Source organism: Bos grunniens, chromosome 6, assembly GCF_055505025.1.
Source record: "Bos grunniens cultivar Pamir isolate PY7600 chromosome 6, Bosgru_T2T1.0, whole genome shotgun sequence".
NCBI classification, from domain to species: Eukaryota; Metazoa; Chordata; class Mammalia; order Artiodactyla; family Bovidae; genus Bos; species Bos grunniens.
The window spans coordinates 71,769,671-71,792,432 of record NC_141170.1 but is presented as its reverse complement, the minus strand read 5'-3'; the positions used below and the strand labels follow the sequence as shown (position 1 = coordinate 71,792,432).

Sequence of the window (22,762 nt, the reverse complement as noted above, 5' to 3'; positions counted from 1 at the left end):
TTCATGGGGTCGCTAAGAGTCGGACATGACTGAGTGACTTCACTTTCACTTTTCACTTTCATGCATTGGAGAAGGAAATGGCAACCCACTCCAGTGTTCTTGCCTGGAGAATCCCAGGGACCGGGGAGCCTGGTGGGCTGCCGTCTATGGGGTCGCACAGAGTCGGACACGACTGAAGCGACTTAGCAGCAGCAGCAGCAGTGGTTAGTAGGGTTGAATTAGCTGATGTCTGAGAAGCACATGCTGTTTGTGTTCCCCAAGAAGTAACTGTTCAATCATAATTCAAGGATGTGTTGGTGTTAGAAATTCTAAGGAAGCCTAAAATGACCCAGCCCCTGTCAGTTCTTTGGATGGAGTGTGTGGTGCTGTCTTTTCCTTCATCCCAGGCAACAGCTGGGGCCTACATCACCTATCATAATCCAGGCACTGAATCTGGGGACAGGGCAGGGATGATTAAGCCACATGGCCATCAGGATGTTCAGAACAATGTGCAGTAATATGTGATCAAGAAAGTTTTTCTTAGTTGTTTATAATAGTTAAAAATTTGAAAACAATATAAATGTCCTGTCAGGAAACTAAAAAATTAAATTATGGTTGAGTACAAGTGAGCTCAGTCACTCAGTTGTGTCTGACTCTGTGCGACCCTATGGACTGTAGCCCCACCAGGCTCCTCTGTCCATGGGATTCTCCAGGCAAGAATCCTGGAGTGGGTTTCCATGCCTTCCTTCAAGGGGATCTTCCCAAACCAGGGATCGAACCTATGTCTTTTGATCCCTGCATTGCAGGCGGATCCTTTACTGCTGAGCTGCCAGGAAAGACCCACAGCTGAGTAATACAACAAAATTCTATGCAACCACTAAAAATATTAGCATGAATGTGTATTTATGTATTAGGGTTCTCCAGAGATGCAAACTTGTGTCTCTGGAAAGCCAGTGGTGCATTTCCAGTCCCAGTTTGAAAACCAAGAATCAGGGGAACTGATGGTACAGGAAACTGATGTTGCAGCTCAGTTAATCAGAGAGAGTGAATTTTGGGATTGAATGATGCCCACCCACACTGGGGAGGGCAGTCTGCTTTAATTTACTAACTCAAATGCTAATCTGGAAATGCACCCGCAGACACACTTAAAAATAATAGTTAGCTAAATATCTCAGAATCCATGGCTTGGTCAAATTGACACATAAAAGTAATTATCATAATTTACTAGCCCCAAATGAATGAGTGATATATAATTAAGTAAATACATACAGTATATCTCATTTATGTAAAAGATGTATATATACATACGTGTGTGTACTAAGTCTCATTGGTAGCGTTCTAGTCTTTGCAACCCCATGGACCGTAGTCCATCAGGCTCCTCTGTCTATGGGATTCTCCAGGCAAGAATACTGGAGTGGGTAGTCGCACCCTCCTTCAGGGGATCTTCCAGACCCAGGGATTGAATCCAGGTCTCTTATGTCTCCTGCACTGGCACCACTAACACTGCCTGGGAAGCCCATATATACATATATATGCATACAAATGACTGGAAGGATGAAAGAATTTGGGGATTATGATTTTTTTTTCTATTTTGTCTTTCTACATTTGTGCATTGAACAGACACCGTGTAATAATGAAATAATGCAAAAGCTTAAAAATAAAGAAGACAAAGTTGTTATAAATACTCAGAAGATCTCAGAGAGATCTCCATGAGGTTCTGGCCACACCCTTGCTTTCCTAGATTAGTCCACCCTCCCTTCCCCCCCCCCCATTTTTCTGTTTCCCCTTTCCCCTACCCCCTGATCCTCCCTTAAAAGAAATGCAATGCGAACTACATGTGGCAGATTGAACGGTTTTGCTGCTTACACCTAAGGATTCTCCCCGGGACCATATTGTGAAGATGGAGACCAGGACACCAGAGTTTTCTCATGAAAGTCAGGAACTGTTTAAAAAGTGTCCAGCAGAGGAAAAGGTCACTGCTGGAATTTAGTGGGTGGGGTGCAGGGTACGGGCCACTCTGGGCAGCACCAACACAGACTCAGACACCCAGACCTTCCTCTCACTTTCCCTTCTCTTCTCTCTCTTCTGCTCCAGGAGTGCGGAGTCTGGGGAAATCCTGAACGAGCTCATCAGGATGCAGCTGCTGGGCGGCTCAATCCTACTTAATGTCTATGTCAGCACATCCCTCGCCTCTTTTAAGTCTCAATCCGAGAGCTGTGTTTTTAGATTTCTGAAATGGAACTGCGTCTCAAGAGGAGGATTAGCCAATTGGCGAAAGAACAAAGAATCAATTTAGTTTCAAATAGTTCCTTTAATGGTGGTGCTTTGCATTCACAGTAACTTGCCAAAGCGCTGTGTGCTTTTGTCCAGAATCCTCAGGGAGCCCAGAGTGGGCTTGTTTTTCTGCTGTGAGGCAGGGAGGGGTTGCAGTGGACCCCTGCTTTCTGTTCGATGAGAAGCTGAGTCAGAAAAGGATAAAACTTTTAAACTATCTGAAATGTGATGGCAACTGCTTAGGGTGTTTCTTGGGTGTTTTATCTTCAATAAAAAGAAGAAAGAAAATTATCAAAACCTATAGGGAGAGGACAGTTAAAGAATTTATAGTCTTGCCTATATGCCAACTAATTGATTATAAGAAATGATCTAACAAGGTCCTCTGGCACTGAAATATATCCTTAGCAACATAAGGATTCACAACTGATGCTTTAAAGTAAAGTGTCTGTTATTACACAGTTAGCCAAATAATTAGGACATGTATCACATTTGAAGCTAAAACTGGATTTGGGCAACACTAGCTAATAATTGAAAGTCAGGAGTAATGCCAAACTTTGAGTTATTTGAAGAAAGCACTAACTGATTCTTTAATGTTGCCACAAGAAATTCCATCCCTTGCCCAGGATTAAATGATGCATGTGATTCTAGCACTTTTGTTGATTTGTTTTGCTCTCCAACAGTTTAAAATGTAAAAGCAATAGACATGTTGGAAGAAATGAAAAAATACATATACTATATAATTTTCTGAACAGCTACTAAATGCCGAGGGCTTCCCTAAGGCTCAGTGGCAAAGAATCCACCTGCTAATACAGGAGATGCAGATTTAATCCCTGGGTCAGGAAGATCTCCAGGAGAAGGAAATGGCAACCCATCTAGTATTCTTGCCTAGGAAATCCCATGGACAGAGGAGACTGGTAGGCTACAGTCCATGGGATGGCAAAGAATCGGACATAACTTGGCAACTAAAGAATAATAGCAACTAAATGCTAAACACCTGATATCGATTACTTCTTTTCAAAATAATAACTGTGAAATGTAGATTGTTACTCCCATTTATCAGGTTCAGAAACCAAGGCTAGTGAGTTCCATTTTCCCCAGGATCTTCCAGCTAGGAAGTGGTTGAGTCAAGTTTTTAACTTTCCAGCTTTGAAGGTGCCTGGCTTCTGATAGGCCACATGACTTTCCATATATGTCAATAGCACCCACATATAAACAGAGTTGAATTTTAGAAAACATGGAGGTAAGAGTGAAATGATCCAGAAAGGATTTGTTCAGCAGGCAAATGTGAGGTGAATCAAGTATGTAGGTATTAGGATAATGGAGTATATAAGTATACTCTTTAGTATATCTGTATATTCACTGCTGCTGCTGCTACTGCTAATTCGCTTCAGTTGTGTCCGACTCTGTGTGACCCCATAGACGGCAGCCCACCAGGCTTCCCCATCCCTGGGATTCTCCAGGCAAGAACACTGGAGTGGGTTGCCATTTCCTTCTCTAGTGCATGAAAGTGAAAAGAGAAAGTGAAGTCGCTCAGTTGTGTCCGACTCTTCTCGACCCCATGGACTGCAGCCCACCAGGCTCCTCCGTCCATGGGATTTTCCAGGCAAGAGTACTGGAGTGGGGTGCCATTGCCTTCTCTGAGTATATACTCTGAACCCTTTCAAATGATAAAGCATCATTCCACCTATGTAGAAATGAGAAAGGTAAGGTTAGATGATGGACAGAAATGTCAGGGTGAGAACCAAGACATGAGTTCTTTGGAGACTGGGTCCTGCCAGAGCCCAGCATGAGCCTCCCTAGCAGGGACTCAAGTGAGTGTGTGCTAAGTCACCCAGTCGTGTCTGACTCTTTGAGATACCATGGACTGTAGCCCACCAGGTTCCTCTGTCCTTGGGATTCTCCAGGCAAGAACACTAGAGAGGGTTACCATTTCTTTCTCTAGGGGATCTTCCTGACCCAGGGACTGAATCCACATCTCTTGTATCTCCTGCACTGGCAGGCAGGTTCTTACCACCAATGCCACCTGGGAAGCCTCGCTGTTCCTTGTACTTACTCCTTCAGTCATGCCTGATTCTTTGCGATTCCATGGACTGTAGCCCACCAGTCTCCTCTCTCCATGGGATTCTCCAGGCAAGAATACTGGAGTGGGTCACCATGCCCTCCTCCAGGGGATCTTCCTGATACAAGGATCAAACCCAGGTCTCTTGCATTGCAAGAAGATTCTTTACCCTCTGAGCCACCGGGTAAGTCCTTGGTGTTCCATAAATATTTTCCAAATGAGGAAGCAGAGTACTTCAGGACATAGAAGTTGAGAACCTAGACTGAGGCTGAAATTACCAGGACATAGAATCCAGTTTTTCCAGTTCTGAGTCGTCCTCATGTAGACTGGTAGTACCTGGTTCTGTTTAATTTAGAAAACAATCCAACCTAGGACATTGTAGTGCAGGAGTTCTGCAGCAAACTTTCATGGATGGGCTTGGTTGCTGCTAAGCTGCTAAGTCGCTTCAGTCGTGTCTGACTCTGTAAGACCCCATAGACGGCAGCCCATCAGGCTCCCCCATCCCTGGGATTCTCCAGGCAAGAACACTGGAGTGGGTTGCCATTTCCTTCTCCAACGCATGAAAGTGAAAAGTGAAAGTGAAGTCGCTCAGTCGTGTCCGACTCTTTTCGACCCCATGTCTGCAGCCTCCAAGGCTCTTCCGTCCATGGGATTTTCCAGGCAAGAATACTGGAGTGGGGTGCCATGGGCTTGGTTGGGGAAGGAAATGCTATATTGGGGAGGGTCAATCATAGTGTTTACGCACGATACAATTTTTAAGGTGATGTACATTTTTTTTCCTTTTAAGAATGCTGAATATTATTTCATTTTATTTTTGGGATAGCTTTTTTTGTCTCTTCTTTTTATGCTGGTAAGGTATATATACATAACGTAACATTTACCATTTTAATCATTTTATCCACAAATATTGGCTGTGTTCTTTGTGTTGTACAACGAGGCATCCTTGTAGTCTATTTTACACCCGGCAGTTTATACTTCCCATTCCTCACCCCTGTATTTTCCCTCCCTCCCTTCCCATTGGTAACCACTAGTTTGTAGGAGTCTGCTTCTTTTTTGTTATATTCACTTGTTTGCTGCATTTTTTTAGATTCTACATGTAAGTGGTATCAGAGTGTATGCACATTTTAATGAGGAAATATAGCCCATAGCCTTTATCAGATTCTGAAGGAGGGCTCCACGTTATTAAAAAAAATAGTAATGATCATAACATGAAGTAATGGGAAAAAAAGATCCAGAGACTGGCTTTTCCAGTCTACTCATTTTCTTCTTTCCATCCTCAAAAATACCAAAGTTATTTCTGACTGCATTCCATTCTTAATGCTGCCCTCTTTCCCTAAATGCTATCACTCCGACATTTTGTTCAAATAACTGCCCATATCCTTTGGAGTCTAGAACTTTGATCACATCTTTCCTGACTACTTTAGGTCCCATGGATTTAATTTCTTCCTGTTCTGAATTCCTGTAGAACTCATGGTGTATCCTGTACAATTTCTCAATGAATTATATATCATCTATCCTTGTTGTTTCATAAAGTGGACTTTTGCATGCTAATAGATTAGCAGATTCTTAGGCACGGGGCCATGTAGACTAGTGGCTCAGAGCGCACATGTGACCAAGTCTTTTTCCCTTACCATGTGCCTTTAAGCAAGTCATTAAACCCCCTTATCTCTTGGTTTTCTCTTCTGTAGAATGAAGATAATAACAGAAACGTCACCATTCAGTTGCTGAAAGGATAATGAGGTAATGCATAAAAGATGCTTATTATGGTTTCAGTAAAACAATATATTGATTTTAACTATTACAGCATATTTATTATTGCCTTCTATTTTTATTTTCTACTGCAGGGGCTTCTCTGCTCTCACTCTTGAATTGCAAGACACTGGGAAAGTCTGTTTAGCCTCAGTTTCCTCATTTTGAAACACATAATAATACTTGTGGGCTTCTCAGGTGATGCAATGGTAAAGAATCCACCTGCCAATGCAGGAGATGCAAGAGACATGAGTTTGATCCCTGGGTCCGGGAAGATCCCCTGAAGGAGGAGATGGCAACCTGCTCCAGTATTCTTGTCTGGAAAATCCCGTGGATAGAGGAGCCTGGTGGGCTATACTCCATGGGGTCTCAAAGAGTCAGACATGACTGAGTGACTGAGCATGCATGCAATAATATTTTTAAATAGGATTCTGGTAGTGTTCAAGTGAGATAATGAATGTAGTGTTGCTTTGGAATCCTAATCTCACAACAACCTCAGCCAGGTCAGAAGCCTTCCCTAGATTTTCAAACTGAAGTTTTAATCCCAGTTGTGAGGTGTAAAGCATCTGAGATAAGAACTTCCAGGAGCAAAGCCACCAAGCTTTCTTACTGGAGTTTGAAGAAAACACAGCTGATGCCTAGAAAGAAGCTGATCTGGGAGAGGGAAAGAGGGTTGGATGCGGTGAGCCCCTGAGTCCCCTCAGCCTGGGTTCTTTCCCCACCTTCGTGCTTTACCTGAGTCAAGACCCCAGTGCCCTCCACTGACCTCTACACACTGCTTTCCCAAGAAAACTAGTTAGAGCCAGGTACCACTCTGGGTTTCTGGAGGAGCCTTTGATGAACAGCAGGGGCAAGAACAAAGCTATCAATTCAGTAAGAGAAAGGATGGCGGTGTGAATTTCTCTCCAAGTTTTGTTTCCAATCAAAAGAGAACTGGAAAAAATCTTGGCAACTTTAGAGAAAAGGCAGGCAGCATCTCTGCCACTGTCCAGACTGAGTGGTGGATGGACCAGTACCCTTCTCTCCACTGAATTCGAGGTACATGTATTCTCCTTGACTGTGGAGCCCCCAGAAGCTCTCTAGTGCAGTGAAAGCTTACTCAAGCAGACTTGAATCCTTTCAGATGGTGACAACAACCCTGACCCTTTCAGTTTGGTAAAAAAAAAGACACTAAAGTTTTGGGGGTGAAGGAAAACTGAGGCTTCATCAGTTATGCTGTGAGGACTCTTATTAAGACATATTTGGTTCTGTGGCCACAGAAAGGTGACATACTTCCCAGAAACTAGGGATTAGATTCCCTTTCCAGCAGGAAATAAATGTTACCTAAATGCTTAAGCTGAAACTGTGAAGCTTTAGTCAGAGCTTTTGCACACATGTGTACTGCACGTATGTATATGAGGTACCTGATGTACATATACGGTTTTAATATATCACTGTGTCCTGGGAGCTACAGAGATGTATAGGATTTGGTCCAGGACACCATTTCCCTCTCTCTATGCTGATGATCATTTCATAAATCTAAGGTTGTAGGGATCACAGCAAAACCTGCATTTTATGTATTTTTCAGAATAGAAATTTACCCTCTTGGAGGCAGGGTCTCAGGAGTCTTCATTTTTATACAACTGATTTTCAAGTAAGTGATTATGAAAGTAATAAATGTTTGTGTCAGAGAACCTGAAAAAAATGTAGAAAAGGCCAAGGAGAAAATGAAAATCACCCACCAGGAGACCTTAAAATGAAAATCACCCACCAGGAGACCTTTTTGAGAGGAAAAGGATCCTTTGGCTATTTCAATATAAACTCCTTTGCATTCAATTCAATTGGAAAGGCGTTCACTGTGCCCTGAAGACCTCTGTGCTGTGTGTTGATGGGAATGCATATTGGAGTAGCACTCAGCTCTCTGCCAGGACCTGGTGATGGAGGAAGGGCTCTAGCGATAGTTCTCATTGTCCTGTGAAACTCGCACTACCTTGAGTTTGACTGTTAAAATGACGTTCCAGCCTAATCACACTTGTCACATTTGCCAAGCTACTGAGGGCTTTGTTGAAGAACAGAAGCCTTTCAAACTCCAAAAACAGGCTAGATAAAATGTAAAGCAGCCTTTTATCTTTTTTATCTAACATTAGCCTCCAAATGACAAAGTTCAGGTGAAACAAGACGGCACTGCAGTGAACAGCTAATGGCGAAGGTGTACTAACTTGCCTTTTCATTTCGATGACTTGGGGGAGGAGGCCGTTGCTGGAAAGATCTGATGCAGATTGGGGCAGACGATTAACCGGCTGGGTGTCTCCCGTGGGTGGGTTGAAATCACCCTTACCAAATTGCCTGAGACAGGTTGTACAAAAGCTATCAGCTGCTACTAGCTTTTGACTTGCCACCAGTTTCTTCTAGTCATTCTTTATTATTGTCTTCCTGCAAAAATGCTTCTGTAAGATGATTGCATTTATTCTTTGGGTAACACATGCTTGGGAGGAACTTACATTTTCAGGGAACAATTTAGGGTAAGAGAAGGCAGTGGGGGTTGGTGGTGGCAATGCAGAGGCTACAAATGAGTTTGACAATTATGGGTGTACACAGGCAACTTTGTTTCCAAATGATTCTAGGAAGCTATGGAGCATCTGTGTCTCCTGGAGGTGGTTTTAGTGCCTCTGTAGAAGGATCTCTGCTCATAGGTGACAGTGCTGTGGTGAGACAGATGCAGTGCAGATGCCTCCATGTGTACCCACCACCCCCACCTACATACCTTACATCAAGCTTGAGCAGAGCAGTCGGGGGGAGCGGGGTGGTAAAACGCAACATAATAAAACAAAGGAAATTGCACACAGTCATGAAATACACAAGCTAGAGAGGATTAGTAAGTAACTGGGATAATGGTTTGGGGTCAGCTCTGTGTTTTAAATTATAATCTGAAAAGAAATTCCCATCATTTAGGAAGAAATAAGCATGTCCTTGTGAATTGTCCACAGCCGCTCAGATGCTGAGTATCTTTCTTTTCTGCAGGCATTTTGGGGAAATAAGCAAGGAAAAGAAATAAACCGCCACTGTTTGAAAAGCTTCCTTTCATACAAGCCACTGTGTCTACTGCCCAAGGTAGTAAGGAAGTAGTATGCTGGTGACAAGAATCCAATTTTTCTGTTCTAATTCCTGGAGCATCACTTATTCCTCATTGTGGAATTCTTATCATGCACTATCAAAAACCAGGATGCCCCTAAGTAGAAGAGTGTATGCCAAAGGAGCCAAGCTTGGAAATATGTGGGCTTAGGGGGAGAGACAAAGGACCCAAGAACTGTGAAAAACACATCACAACCTCAATATAGTCCAAAGTCCATGACCCCAAATAAAGCTGGGAGAGATGCATCTTTCTCCTCTAAGGATGCAGGAGACTTCATGGCTGCCCGTGTTCCTTTTGGCGGCTGGAGTAAGTACGATCTGGTTCAGGTGTTGTGTGACTTCAGTTCTAAGGGCTTCACTCTTGGAACTCACACCTTATCCTTGCATCCATTGCAGAATTAAATCCTCCTGACTTTTTAAAGAATTCCACAATGAGGAATGAATGATGGTCCAAGAATTAGAACAGAAGAATTGGGTTCTTATTACCAGCATAGTACTTCTTTATCACCTTGAGCAACCTCTTAACTAACTTCAAAACTTTATTTTATTAAACATGGAACATGTTATCTCCATCATGGGGTGTTGTGAGGATCAAATATGATAATGGGTCATTTAAAAACCTATGAAGAGAAGAGTCTTTTGTGAAATTGAAATAATATTTCTCTATTGTCTCTGTTTTGACTCAGTTTGGTATTAGAAAGAATGTAGGTTTCTATTCGAGACAGATCTGCAGTGCTAGGATTTTGGTTTCTAGATTCAGGTTTGAGGACAATTAAAATGGAGGTTGCCATTAACCGTAAGATTCCATGCAACTCTCTTGGATGTGTATTTCTCTGCTTTCCTATTTTCCCTCATTATCGGAGTGTAGTAAAAAGAAAGCCACGGACTGAGGGTAATTTTTTACAGAGTGTACTTCAGACAACTCAAAATCAATAGTTGTTTTTGTTGAAGGTGCCCAGGAAAATAGAACAAAAGGAATCATAGGTGTTTTGAGGCTAATGGTAAAACTTTATGCTGCTTCATAAAATACATGGTTGAGTACAAGTGAAATTGTATTTCATTATAGTTTATCATTGCCTGATGATGGATAATACTGCCACTTGTAAAGCTTGCTATTTAGTATATATGTGGTCAAAGAACTGAACTCTCTGCTTCTCTCCTCCTAGTGGCTTAGGATTAAAAAGGGCAGTTGGAAGACCTGAGGCTGGGGTTGATGGAGGAAATGACCCGACTGTGTGAAGGCAGCTATGGCTCCAGAAGAAAATTTTTATGGGCTCCAGAAAACAGTTTTAATGATAACTTCTTGCTCAAAATGTCCTTGGCATAAAGTGGTAGTGGTAATACCAGTAATAATAGTAATAGCAGTAGGTAATAATCATAATCATAATTAATGCACATTTATGAAGCACATAGACTATGTCAGGCTTTGCTTGTCATTTTACATCTATTACCTCATCTGAGCCTCATCTCACAACCTCGAGTTAAGCACCATTATTATTCCCATTTTACTGGTAAGAAAACTGGGTCTGAGAGAGACTAACTTCCTTCCTCAAGTTTGCCCAGCTAGTAGGAGTACATTTCGTTTCAGTGAAGTGGCAGAAGCTGAGTAGTCATTCATCAAACCTGTTTTTGCTACTTCTTGGGCACACAGGTTGCCTTTCCCAGCTTCTATGCAGATAGTTGTGGCTATGGGCCAAGTTCTAGCCAATGGCTTGAGAGGGAAGTGATGTGCACAAACCTCATCAGGACTGACCTATGTAGCCTCCCATAATCTATCCTCTAGGCTATTTTTCTGTGTTGTCTAGGCTTAGAGGACTCTAAATTCAAGGGAATGGCAGAGATATTAGCCCCAAAGAGCCTGGGACTCTGACCACATGGAGGAGAGGTGTCTGCTGTAGAAGAGCACTTGCTTTCTAAATTCAACTTTATCTAAATGAAAACTAAACTTCTATTATGTCCCACTATTGAAGTGTTGGTACTTATTTGTTACAGCAGCTTTTTAGCATTTATTCTTAGTCCCCACTCAGTATATTCCTGGAAAAGATATCCTATTGAGTAGTATACTGCTCTCTACTCCCATGAATGTTTTCTTAATTTTTTAAAAAAATTTTCTTTATTTTTTATTATTATTTTTGGCTTCACCATGTAGCACCTGATATTTTAAGCTCCCTGACCAGACACTGAGCCTGCAGCACTTGCAATGGAAGCATGGAGTCTTAACCATTTTTCCTGCAGGGAAGTCCCCATGCGTTGTAGAAAGAAGTGCACTTAGGAAGAAAAACTAAGTCAACAGATACTCCGTGTTTAAAAAGCATGGTGATGGAGAAGTGTTTAATGTCTTTGTCAGCTGGAGTTCAACGAGATTTACTATAACATAACTTCGGTCTTGTGTTCTTTCTTTTGTTCCGTCTTTCTCTCCTTCCTTCTCTTTCTGCTGCTGCTGCTGCTGCTAAGTCGCTTCAGTCGTGTCCGACTCTGTGTGACCCCATAGACCGCAGCCTGCCAGGCTCCGCCTACTAAGTGCTTATTGCATTCAAAGAAGAAAATAAATATGCCCTCAAGGAGCTTAGAGTCAAAGGGTGAGTCAAGATAAATAAATCTATAATTAGACTACAGCGTGGTGAGGACAGCATGCCTGCACTATGGGAGCACAAAGATGTACTGACCTGAGGGGAGAGGAAAGCTTAGAGAAGCGGGGTGAAGTGAAGTCGCTCAGCTGTGTCTGACTCTTTGCGATCCCATGGACTATAGCCTACCAGATTCCTCCGTCTATGGGATTTTCCAGGCAAGAATACTGGAGTGGGTTGCCATTTCCTTTTCCAGGAGATCTTCTCAACCCAGGGATTGAACCCGGGTCTCCCGCATTGTAGGCCGACGCTTTACGATCTGAGCCACCAGGGAAGGGGGCTATTGAGCAGAATTTCCTGGGATATGGGACTTCCAGTGTAAACCCTAGCAATTCCCATATAAATCTGGACAAGTTAGTCACCATATGTGGAGATAATGTCATTATATTTCCTCAAAGGAGAAACATGAGTTTGGAGAGAGCATCCTAGACCAAAGACCAGCATGTGTGCTGGAGGAAAAAGTGCAGACTGCACTGTGGAGTATGTGGCAGGAGAGTCAGGTAAGAGACAGATTGTAAAGGACTTTGGAAAACATGTTAAGGAGCTGAAGGGCTGAAGGCAACAAAGTAAAGAAGGAAGCCACAGCCGAAGTCCAATGGAGTCAGGTAGAGAGGAGAGGCCATTTTGAGAAGTATTTAGAAGGCAGAATCTTAAGTACTTGATTGTTGATGAAACAAAAGAATCGAGGGAAAGAGAGAGAGAGAGAGAGACAGAGAGAGAGAGAGAGGAGATCCAGGATGACCTGCAGGTTTTGGAAGAGTAATATCCCAGTGACTAGAAATTTGGCAGAGAATTGCGTTGGTCCAAGCCCATGTGCTGTGTTACATGCCTGCAGTCCGACGGTAAGGCCACCCCACCCTCCTTCTCCGGGCAGAGCAGCTCTTCCTTGGAGGGCTCAGCAGGGTGCCTTGTGCACACTTCTTGGCATGGTAGTGCTAGTGCACAGTAACTACTGAAGTCATTCAGCGAAGGGCTTATAGAACTACCTTAGAAAGGCAGGCAAGTGCCAAGAAAATGAAGAATGTACACAAAAGAAGAATTGGTATTTAACAGTTGATATTCAAGGAAAGAAAATTATTTTGGCTTTAGCTTTATCCTCTCAAAAGCTCCACATGGAAAATAATATCTTCAGTACCTCTTCTTTCCAGGTTCCATTGCATTCTCAGTCACCCATAATAGTACCATTTCCACTCATCTCTCAGGAAAGAGGCTCTTTCAGCACTCCCAGTGTCTGTACCCAGGGGCCCTGATTCCATGATCTTATGCAAGGGCTGGTGGGGGTACTTGAACTGTCCCAGGCTTTAAACTTATCATTTTACACACACGATTTCCTTTGAGCTTTACCTCACAGCCTCCTGTCAGGTCATATTCACAGGGAACTGCAGTCAGAAACTAATGTAATACTTTAAGCGGTTACAGATTTTCTCTACCTGATTATAAACTACCTGAGGTCAGGGACTGTATTTGTTATTTACTTTCCCATTTGGCATAGGGCCTGGCCAATAGTAGATGCCTCAGGAATATTTGTAGGAGCAGTAGATGGATTGGTTCCTCCAGAGAAAACAAAACAAATGGCAGGAAGAAAATTCAGCCTTGATAGCTAATTGCCTAAAATCAGCTTAAGCACTCTGGGTTGGGGAAACCAAAAGACTATCTTCCCAAGTTTCCCTATGTTTTTAATATTTGACCAAAGAGCTATTGTAATCTATCATAGTCTCTGCTTAGATAAAATAGCATATTTGTACAAAAAATGTTGTTGTGAGGTCTTAGTGGACAAAAAAATTCCATGTGAAGAAAATGGAATAGAAATTGCTGAAAGTTATGTGTCTCATTAGATGACTAACATCTAGAGTCTGGGTTTTTGGGCTGCTACTTGTTTCTTGTGGTTGTGGCAGAGGCTCTGTCCTGATTCACTGTTGTATGTTCTAGCTGAGTGTGGGACATGAATGTCAACCTGCGGCATGACTACAATTACTTAATTAAAATTTATGGAGCACTATTTATAGAAATATGACAAAAGGGAATCAGAGAAACAAGAAACAAATAGGTGTGGATACTGACCTTGATGAATATACATTTTAGCTGAGATTTTAAAGAAGTCAATACATTTATTTAAATAGTTATCTCTCTTCATTTTGCTTTTATTTTGAAATTAACTTTAATGGGCAATTTCCTATGTCATTAAATTATATAATCATGTTGATTAAAGATCAACTTTTAAGCATACCAAATATTGATGGGGAGATTGAAAATGGAACAAATTGGTGACATCAAAAATATATGTTAGAACAGATGCTAGAACCTCTTTTGTTCAAATGTAAATTTTTCTTCAAGTCCAGGCATAGGAAATCATGACTAGTACAGCCACTATGGAGAACAGTGTGGAGATTCCTTAAAAAACTGGAAATAGAACTGCCTTATGATCCAGCAATCCCACTGCTGGGCATACACACTGAGGAAACCAGAAGGGAAAGAGACACGTGTACCCCAATGTTCATCGCAGCACTGTTTATAATAGCCAGGACATGGAAGCAACCTAGATGTCCATCAGCAGATGAATGGATAAGAAAGCAGTGGTACATATACACAATGGAGTATTACTCAGCCATTAAAAAGAATACATTTGAATCAGTTCTAATGAGGTGGATGAAACTGGAGCCTATTATACAGAGTGAAGTAAGCCAGAAGGAAAAACACCAATACAGTATACTAACGCATATATATGGAATTTAGAAAGATGGTAACAATAACCCTGTGTACGAGACAGCAAAAGAGACACTGATGTATAGAACAGTCTTATGGACTCTGTGGGAGAGGGAGAGGGTGGGAGGATTTGGGAGAATGGCATTGAAACATGTAAAATATCATGTATGAAACGAGATGCCAGTCCAGGGTCAATGCACGATACTGGATGCTTGGGGCTAGAGCACTGGGACGACCCAGAGGGATGGTATGGGGAGGGAGGAGGGAGGAGGGTACAGGATGGGGAACACATGTATACCTGTGGTGGATTCATTTTGATATTTGGCAAAACTAATACAATTACGTAAAGTTTAAAAATAAAATAAAATAAAAAAAAAAAGTAATGGACAATCTTCTGGAGCCTGGTAAAATGTTTGTAATCAAGAAATATTTATTACTCTCATGCCTGTTGAATTGCTAGTAGTTTCTTGCACAGACTTAGAAGTAAAAACAAAAAAATCTATTTTTATCAATTTCAGCTCATTTGTGACTTAAAAATGAGCGCACTTTAGTTTTCATAGTGATTTTCAGGATATATCTTGTTTTGAAATATAAAAGCATAATAATAATAATAAAAACTACTCTCTATTATCAGATCTGAAAAGCAGAATCAATAAATCAACCAAAGAGTAAATCATTATAACTTTTGCCAATTGTGCATTCTTCACCTAGGTATAGGTATTGTGAGTGGGAGTAATTTCATTTCTTTGCATGCATGCTAAGTCACTTCAGTTGTGTCCGACTGTTTGTTACCCCATGGATTATAGCCTGCTAGGTTCCTCTGTCCATGGGATTCTCCAGGCAAGAATACTGGAGTGGGTTGCCATGCCCTTCTCCAGGGGATCTTCCCAACTCAGGGAATGAACCTGCATCTCTTATGTTTCCTGCATTGGCAGGCAGTTTCTTTACCCCTGAGCCACCTGGGAAGCCCTGGTTTCTTTAACTAAATGCAAATACAACATTGGTAATATCTTTTAAAGATGAAAATTAATCAGTAAGACAATTTTCAAACCAGAAATTTATTTAAATGTTGTTCATTGCAAAGGTGTAAGGTACTGATTTGAATTCAGTTCAGAATGACTAGGAAGATAAGGGGATCAAAAGAGAAAATCAACAACAGAAAATGCTGCAGGTGAATTAATTCATATTTTTTTGGTTTAATAGGGAATTTGCAGCCCTTAAAATGAAAATATCTTCCCTGCACAGGAAGTGGTAATAGAGTCATAACCCTAGTTGCTAGCTGTTACTGGGATAGTACCATTCCCCACATCCTAATTATCCCAAACTTGGTTTCTTTCTCTCCAGAGGAAGGCAGGCTATGAAGAAGTGGAAATGTGGTTTGTGTAAAATTAGTTACCTTTTATGCCTTTGAAAAAACTCTTTAGGTCTTGGAGATTTGCACAAAGTATGCAGTTAGACTAAGGCTTAACATGGACCAAGAGATTACGAGATGGAGGCTAAGTCATGAGAGTAACTGGAAACTCAGATTTTCACATCAGAAGGGGAGAAGATGGCTCAAAAAGTAGAGAGCAGTTAACTCCTACTGTCGCATCAGCAAGACACTGTGGGGCTTTTTACTTTACAGGGGTCATGGTCTACTATACATGTAGGGTCCATACTACACTATGTCATATTCCTTTATGGTTCTGTGCCACAGTCCACATCATAATGACTGTTTTCATAACCACCCCCTTCCTTCCTCTCCAGCATAAAAGCCTTCTGAGATCCCAGCCTCTCATTTTGCCTTTCTATAAATCCAACCTCATGGTTGCTAGGGGTGACCTTTTTAAAAGTGTAGACTTGAACATACCACAACCCCACACAATATGCTTCAGCATTCAACGCCCTGACATGGTACAGGACATTTTTCACAAGATTCTCCTTACTTTAGTGGTCTCCACTTTTACTGTTTCCTTTCTCTCACACACGATCTAGCCATTCCAACTACCTCTGCATGGATCAGAACATTTTGTCAACACTGGTTCTTCTCTAGTCCACCTAGAAAATTGTCCTTTTCTGGGAAGCTTCCCAAACTGAACATGTCTTCTCACAGGTCTCATGCCTTATTACCCTAAACCTCTCCAGGTGGGAATGACATCCCTGCAGGAAGACTGAGACCTCCTGCCCTGTGCTGACAAGCAATCTACAGGGACAAATTAGAAAAGCCACAGCTCATGGGAGCCAGAGCTTTAGCTGTTTCACTAATCATACAGAAAAATCCATCTTCCTAGTACTAGTATGTGCCAAGTAAGGCCTTTTATTATCATCACCATTATAATAATGGTAATCATCATCACCCCTTGTTTGCTATGGACCTGGCACTGTGCTAAGTGTTTTACATGGACCATCTCCTTGCATCAGCACAATACTTTCATTATCTTATTATCATTATATCCCCCCACCATTTTATAGATGACGGAAGTGGGGTTTGGAGAACTTAAATGATCTGTCCAAGGTTACATAGCTAGTAGTTAGGCCAGTAGGAGTTGACCCTCAGTTGTCCAACTATCTTATTGTAAAACACAATACAGCTTTTAATTAATTATTATTATTTTTTTTAACCATCTGAGCCATGAGGGAATCCCATCAGCTTTTAATTTTGATCCATTCATAGGAAAGGATGAAAGGGTAGCTTGATTTCCTTATACAGGTTAATATCTGCCTTTTCTATTTCAACATATGGATTATATCTCCTTCAAACTTGCATCTCCAGCATCTGTCATTGTCCCTAACATATATCAGTAAACACTTAATTAAAGTCTGAGTGAATACTGGCCAACATGGACACTCTTTCACTGTAGATTAGGGTAGATATATAGTAGGGTTATCCTAAACAGAACAAGTTTTCTATCTGAAGACATCTGAATAGGATAATGTAGAGCCCAGAGGACTTATGTTTATTTGATCCTAATTTGATTTGGGGTTTTGTTTTGAGACTTGTCAAAAGAAGCAACATCTAAACAAACTCAGTGTTCACAAGTATCCTTGATAATCACCAAGAACTTTTAGAAAATAATTTTTTTTTTCTTATAAGGCCTAAGCCTTTCTTTTAGATTTAAAACTGTACTTAAACTTGCTGGAGAGATTCAATCAAGAAAATGTCACACTATGGTTCCACCTACTTGCTAACATTGAGGCCCACTTAACAAAGAGGACTTGCTTGACATTAGGGGGGAAAAAAGTCTCACCAAGATCCTAGAGATTTTTAGTGGCAGTAGGACTTCTTCAAGGAGAGTGGCATTGAATGTTCTGTCCTTTAATATAAAACATCACTCAGCAAGCTGCACTCTCTGATAATTTTTATAACAGAATATAACACGTTTTTCCAGCAAGGTCAGAAATGTCAATAAAAAGGGACAAATGGACTTGCCTGAGATTCTCAATTTTGAAAACAGTCTGATCTCTTTAGTACACTGGTGCTGAGGCTTGAAAAGCAAGTATATGTTCAAAGGGACTCTGGAGGCTGCCCTAGACTTTTAACCAGGACATCGGCTTGAGTGGCCAGGGTATCTTTCGGGGAATAGTGTAATACTTTGACCTTGGGTCAGGGGATATTGGCACCCGGAAAGAGTGTGTTACATGGCTGCCCCTGGATCTGCCTTTGATTTGAGTTTGACAGTGGTTAAAGAGGTTTGGGGTAAAAAAAGAAACTTCCCATGTAACTAATGGACTGTGTTAGTTTTCTACTTATGCATAACAAATGAACGCAAATGTAGTGGCTTAATATGACTCTCATTTATTATCTCATGGTTCTGTAGATCAGAAGTTGGGGCAGGCTTGGCTACCTTCTTACAGTCTTACAGGCTGCAATGAAGATATAGGCCAAGTGGTGCTCTCATCTGTAGGATGTGGGGAAAAGCCTACTTGTACTCTCATGAGGGTTGTTGGGAGAACTCAGTTCTCTGGAGCGTAGGTTCTCTGAGATGTAGGAATGGTTTTTGCTGCTCACTAGTGGTAAAGAACCCGCCTGCCAATGCAGGAGACATAAGAAATGTGCATTGATCCCTGGATTGCGAAGATCCCTGGAGGAAGGCATGGCAACCCACTCCAGTATTCTTGCCTGGAGAATCCCATGGACAGAGGAGCCTGGCAATCTACAGTACATAAGGTTGCAAAGAGTTGGACATGACTGAAACGGCTTAGCACGCACACAGGCATACACCCTCAGCCCCAGGAGGCTGCTCTCAGGTCCTTCCGTGTGGCCCCCTACAACTTCAGACATCAACTGCACACTGAATTTTTCTCACTTTTGGAATTTTTCTTTCTCTTCTTTGACCAGCCAAGGAAATTTTTGCTTCTAAAAGGCATGAGTGATTAGAGTATACCTTTGCAGCTATCTTTGTATTTTAAGGTTAACTGATTTGGGATTTTAATTGCATTTACAAAATTCCTTTATAAGCAGTGCCTATAAAGGGTTATAGATTACAGGTTACAGGTTTTATATTAGTGTTTAAATGAATAAGTTGGTACTAGCAACCTTAAAGGCCATTTTAGAATTCTGCTCACCACAAGACCAATGTAAATGATTTGTTTTGCATGTACTACTCAATTTAAACCTTTGAACAATCTATAAGGACACAAATTAATTGCATAATTCACTCAGTAAGTGATGCAGCTGGCATTGGTTCCCAGTCTATTCTGAATCTAGAATCGGTGCTCTTCCTTGGTAATAATTGTAATGCTGTTCATAAGAACAGCACTCTCTGTGTACCAGGAATGGCTATTTCTCATGTGCTAACTCATTTCACCTTCACAACAACCCTGTAATTGGGTACTATTACTGTTCTCATTTTGTGGGTGAAGAAGCCACAGAGCAGCCACTGAACTTTCAGAACTCTCATCGGCATAACACAACTGCTTCAGTTAATCTCAACTTCTTTATAGCAGCTCAGCATGTGGCCATTCAAAGATAACTCAAACACTTTACTAGTATCCACTCTGGGTGCTCTCAAATTTCTTAGCTACTTTACTTCTCTTGTTGGCATGTTTTCCTCACTTGCACAATGAGGTATGACATCTCTTGAAACTTTCATGGTGTTGAGACAAAGATTGTCTAATAGGCAAAGAAGACTCTACTGAAGACTATTCCAATAAGGAAGAGAGGCCAGAACACAGTTTGAGCTTAACTGCTGAAACCAAGAACTGGAGAGCTTTTAAGAGCAAACATGAGGGCAAATTCCAGGCCATCTGTGTTTGCTAATTGGCTTCACTGAAAGAAAAAGTAAACTTTCTCATGATCTGAGGTAGTTAGCTTGGAGCAAGGTGCCTGCCAAAGTTAGGCTCCTGCCTTATCAGGGAAACTTAGACAAAGGGGCATCCTTGTCCTCCAAGATTACATTTCCAATGAATGGCTCCCAGGTCCTTGAGAAAGACCTTCTTGTTCCCTAAAATTGGCAAGAAGCTTTTAAAAAGATTGACCTGTCAAAGGAGCAAAGAAAGAACTGACAGATTTTTCTGAAGTAAATGCTTTAAGAGATGGGAGGTCAGGGCTTAGAGTCAGGAAAAAGTTTGTCTAAAGTTTAATTGGACAAGGAAAATGGTAAGACCGTCTTGGTTGACCATGAAGACTAAACAGATAATGTATGCTATTGTACGTTCTAATCTGAAAAGTAATATTCATTGTCACACCTTCCAGGAAACTCTCTTTGACCCTTGAAGTCTAGATTCTGGGCTCTTCCTCTGTAGTCCCAGAGGTCCTGATCTGTCATGTGTAATATTATATTATGTGAAGCTGCTAACAGCCTAGGGGCCCATCAACAACATTACAAACAGATATATAAACAGATGGCATATGTGTATACTGTAAACAAAAGTATGTATAAACAGGTTATATACCTGTATGTATACAAATACTATAACCATTAAAGATTACATTGAAGAAGAAATCTAGTAACTTGTTAAAATGTTCATAATAGATTGTTATGTTAAATAAAAGCAAATTATAAAACACTATGAAAAATATAATCCCGATTAAGTAATATATCAAAGAAACAAAACCCTCTGGAAGCATATACTTCAATATGACAGTATTTATCTGTGGATAGTGGGGTTATGGATGATTTTTATTTTCTTCTTTGTGCTTTACCATGTTTTTGAATTTTCTACAATGAAAACATATTACTTCTGTCACCAGAATAAAAAACACAATTTTACACAAAGAACTATGGACAAAAAGAGCCACAAAAGCATTTTTTATGACTCCCCAGCTTTAATCTAATGGAGGCAGAGTGCTTTATAATGTTTCCTAAGTAAGTTTTTGTTGTTCTTTTGATACTATCCTTCTAGCTGTTCAAATGTGGACAGAGACCAAACTGACAAAAAGATTTCCATGCTTCCTGATTCATTGTTTAGTGCATGGGCCAGCGGTGCTGTAGGAAAGAAGGTTTGGGGGAAGGATATATAATCGGATTGTGATTAACCATTCTTGCTCTGGCTGTGTTTTCATCCTTAGCTTTGAATTAATGTTATTAGTTGATTGACTAATTAATGGAAATGTTTATTTGTACCAATTGGCCTCCTGGCCAAGAAGAATTGTTCAGAAATGGCATGACCTATTTTTGTAGGTAATGAGTTTACCATCATAAGAGGTATTCAAGCAGAGTCTGAATGACCATTTGTCTGAAATGTGATTAAGAGACTTCTAGCCTCATATAAATCAGCTAATTACCTTTGTGAGACTTGAGATCCTCCCTCAAACTAAGAAAGTTTCAAGGAGAAGAGAGTTAATTATCAGGTTCCCTCTCCTGTAATCCCTGGACAGAACAGGAAGCACAATGAGGCTCCTAGGAAGTGAGATGGGGGAACTGGGAAAGTCTTTGCCAGCCAAGACAATCAGTCTCTCCCAGGAGTTGTGAGGTATCTCTTCTTTGCTTTCCTCTGCAATGGCATCTTGCATGATCTTTGCTAACCCAACCTCTAAGCCACAAAATCTTTCCTCTAGGAAACTGCCAGAGACTGTGTCCTTAGATAAAAAAGAGAGACAGAGAGAGATAGAAAGAGAGAAGACAGAGAAAAACAGAGAGAGAAATTTCAATTCAAGCAAGTACCTGTGGTCAGGGGAGAAACCACTATCACAACTTAAAGTAGTGAAGAATACATCACTTGATAAATATACTCAAGCCTCCCCCTCCCAAGGTACCTATGAATGTGTGTGTGTGTGTGTGTGTGCGTTTTTAGTTGCTTAGTTGTGTGTGACTCTTTGTGACCCCATGGACTGTAGCCCACCAGACTCCTCTGTCCATGGTATGCTCCAGGCAAGAATTCTGGAGTGGCTAGCCACTTCCTGCTCCAAGGGGATCTTCCCAACCCAGGGATGGAACCTCGGTCTCCTGCATTGCAGGCAGATTCTTTACCGTATGAGCCACCAGGGAAGCCCAAAGTGTCTATACATGGGGCAAATTTTCACAACAGTTTCTATTTACAAGAATCTACATCATCACTGACTCAATGGACATGAGTTTGAGTGAACTCCGGGAGCTGGTGATGGACAGGGAGGCCTGGTGTGCTGTGATTCATGGGGTCGCCAAGAGTCGGACACAGCTGAGCGACTGAACTGAACTGAACAGAACTGAACTAAAATTCATGGGAGAATCCCTTGGAGAAGGGATAGGCTACCCACTTCTGTATTCTTGGGCTTCCCTACAAACTCAGTTGGTAAAGAATCTGCCTGTAGTACTGAAGACCTGGGTTTGATCGCTGGGTTGGTAAAATTCCCTGAGGAGGGCAAGACAACCCACTCCAGTATTTTTGCTTGGAAAATCCCACGGACAGAGGAGCCCGGCGGGCTACAGTTCGTGGGGTCACAAAGAGTCAGACATGCCTGAGCAACTAAGCACAACACTGCATCTAGAATCCAAAATGGCTTATTGAAATATTTCAGCTCAAATTTTCAGGTTATAGGCAGAAACTTGTGTTTTTATCTGTGTGTTAATCTGAAGATATTTCCTATACTTATTCAGTGAGCAGAGCCAGCTAACCAGAGAATTGATAACATCTTTGAAAAGATAGAAACCATGAACAAATATAGAAAACACTGGGAGTAAAGTCACCTCCTTTGTGTCACAGCGAGGCCTCAGGTTACAGGTGCCGGATCATTCTATAACCTTCAACAGTATCCAGCCTCCTTCATCCGTTACCTTTGCCTGGAGCTGCGAAGATCACTTAATAATTGATGCCGTGTTTTTCATTTCCATTCACTTCATCACTTAATCAGCAGAGTTGT

The 22,762-nt window shown here is 41.4% G+C and overlaps 1 long non-coding RNA gene across 1 annotated transcript in view; it reads right to left on the bottom strand.

Annotated features, from left to right (window-relative positions):
- Positions 1 to 22,762, bottom strand: part of LOC147370855 (uncharacterized) — a 69,623-nt gene that overhangs the window by 46,112 nt on the left and 749 nt on the right. Inside the window, exon 3 of the long non-coding RNA XR_015166210.1 lies at positions 22,590 to 22,688. This is a non-coding gene — a long non-coding RNA (uncharacterized LOC147370855). The remainder of the gene's footprint in view (positions 1 to 22,589; positions 22,689 to 22,762) is intronic.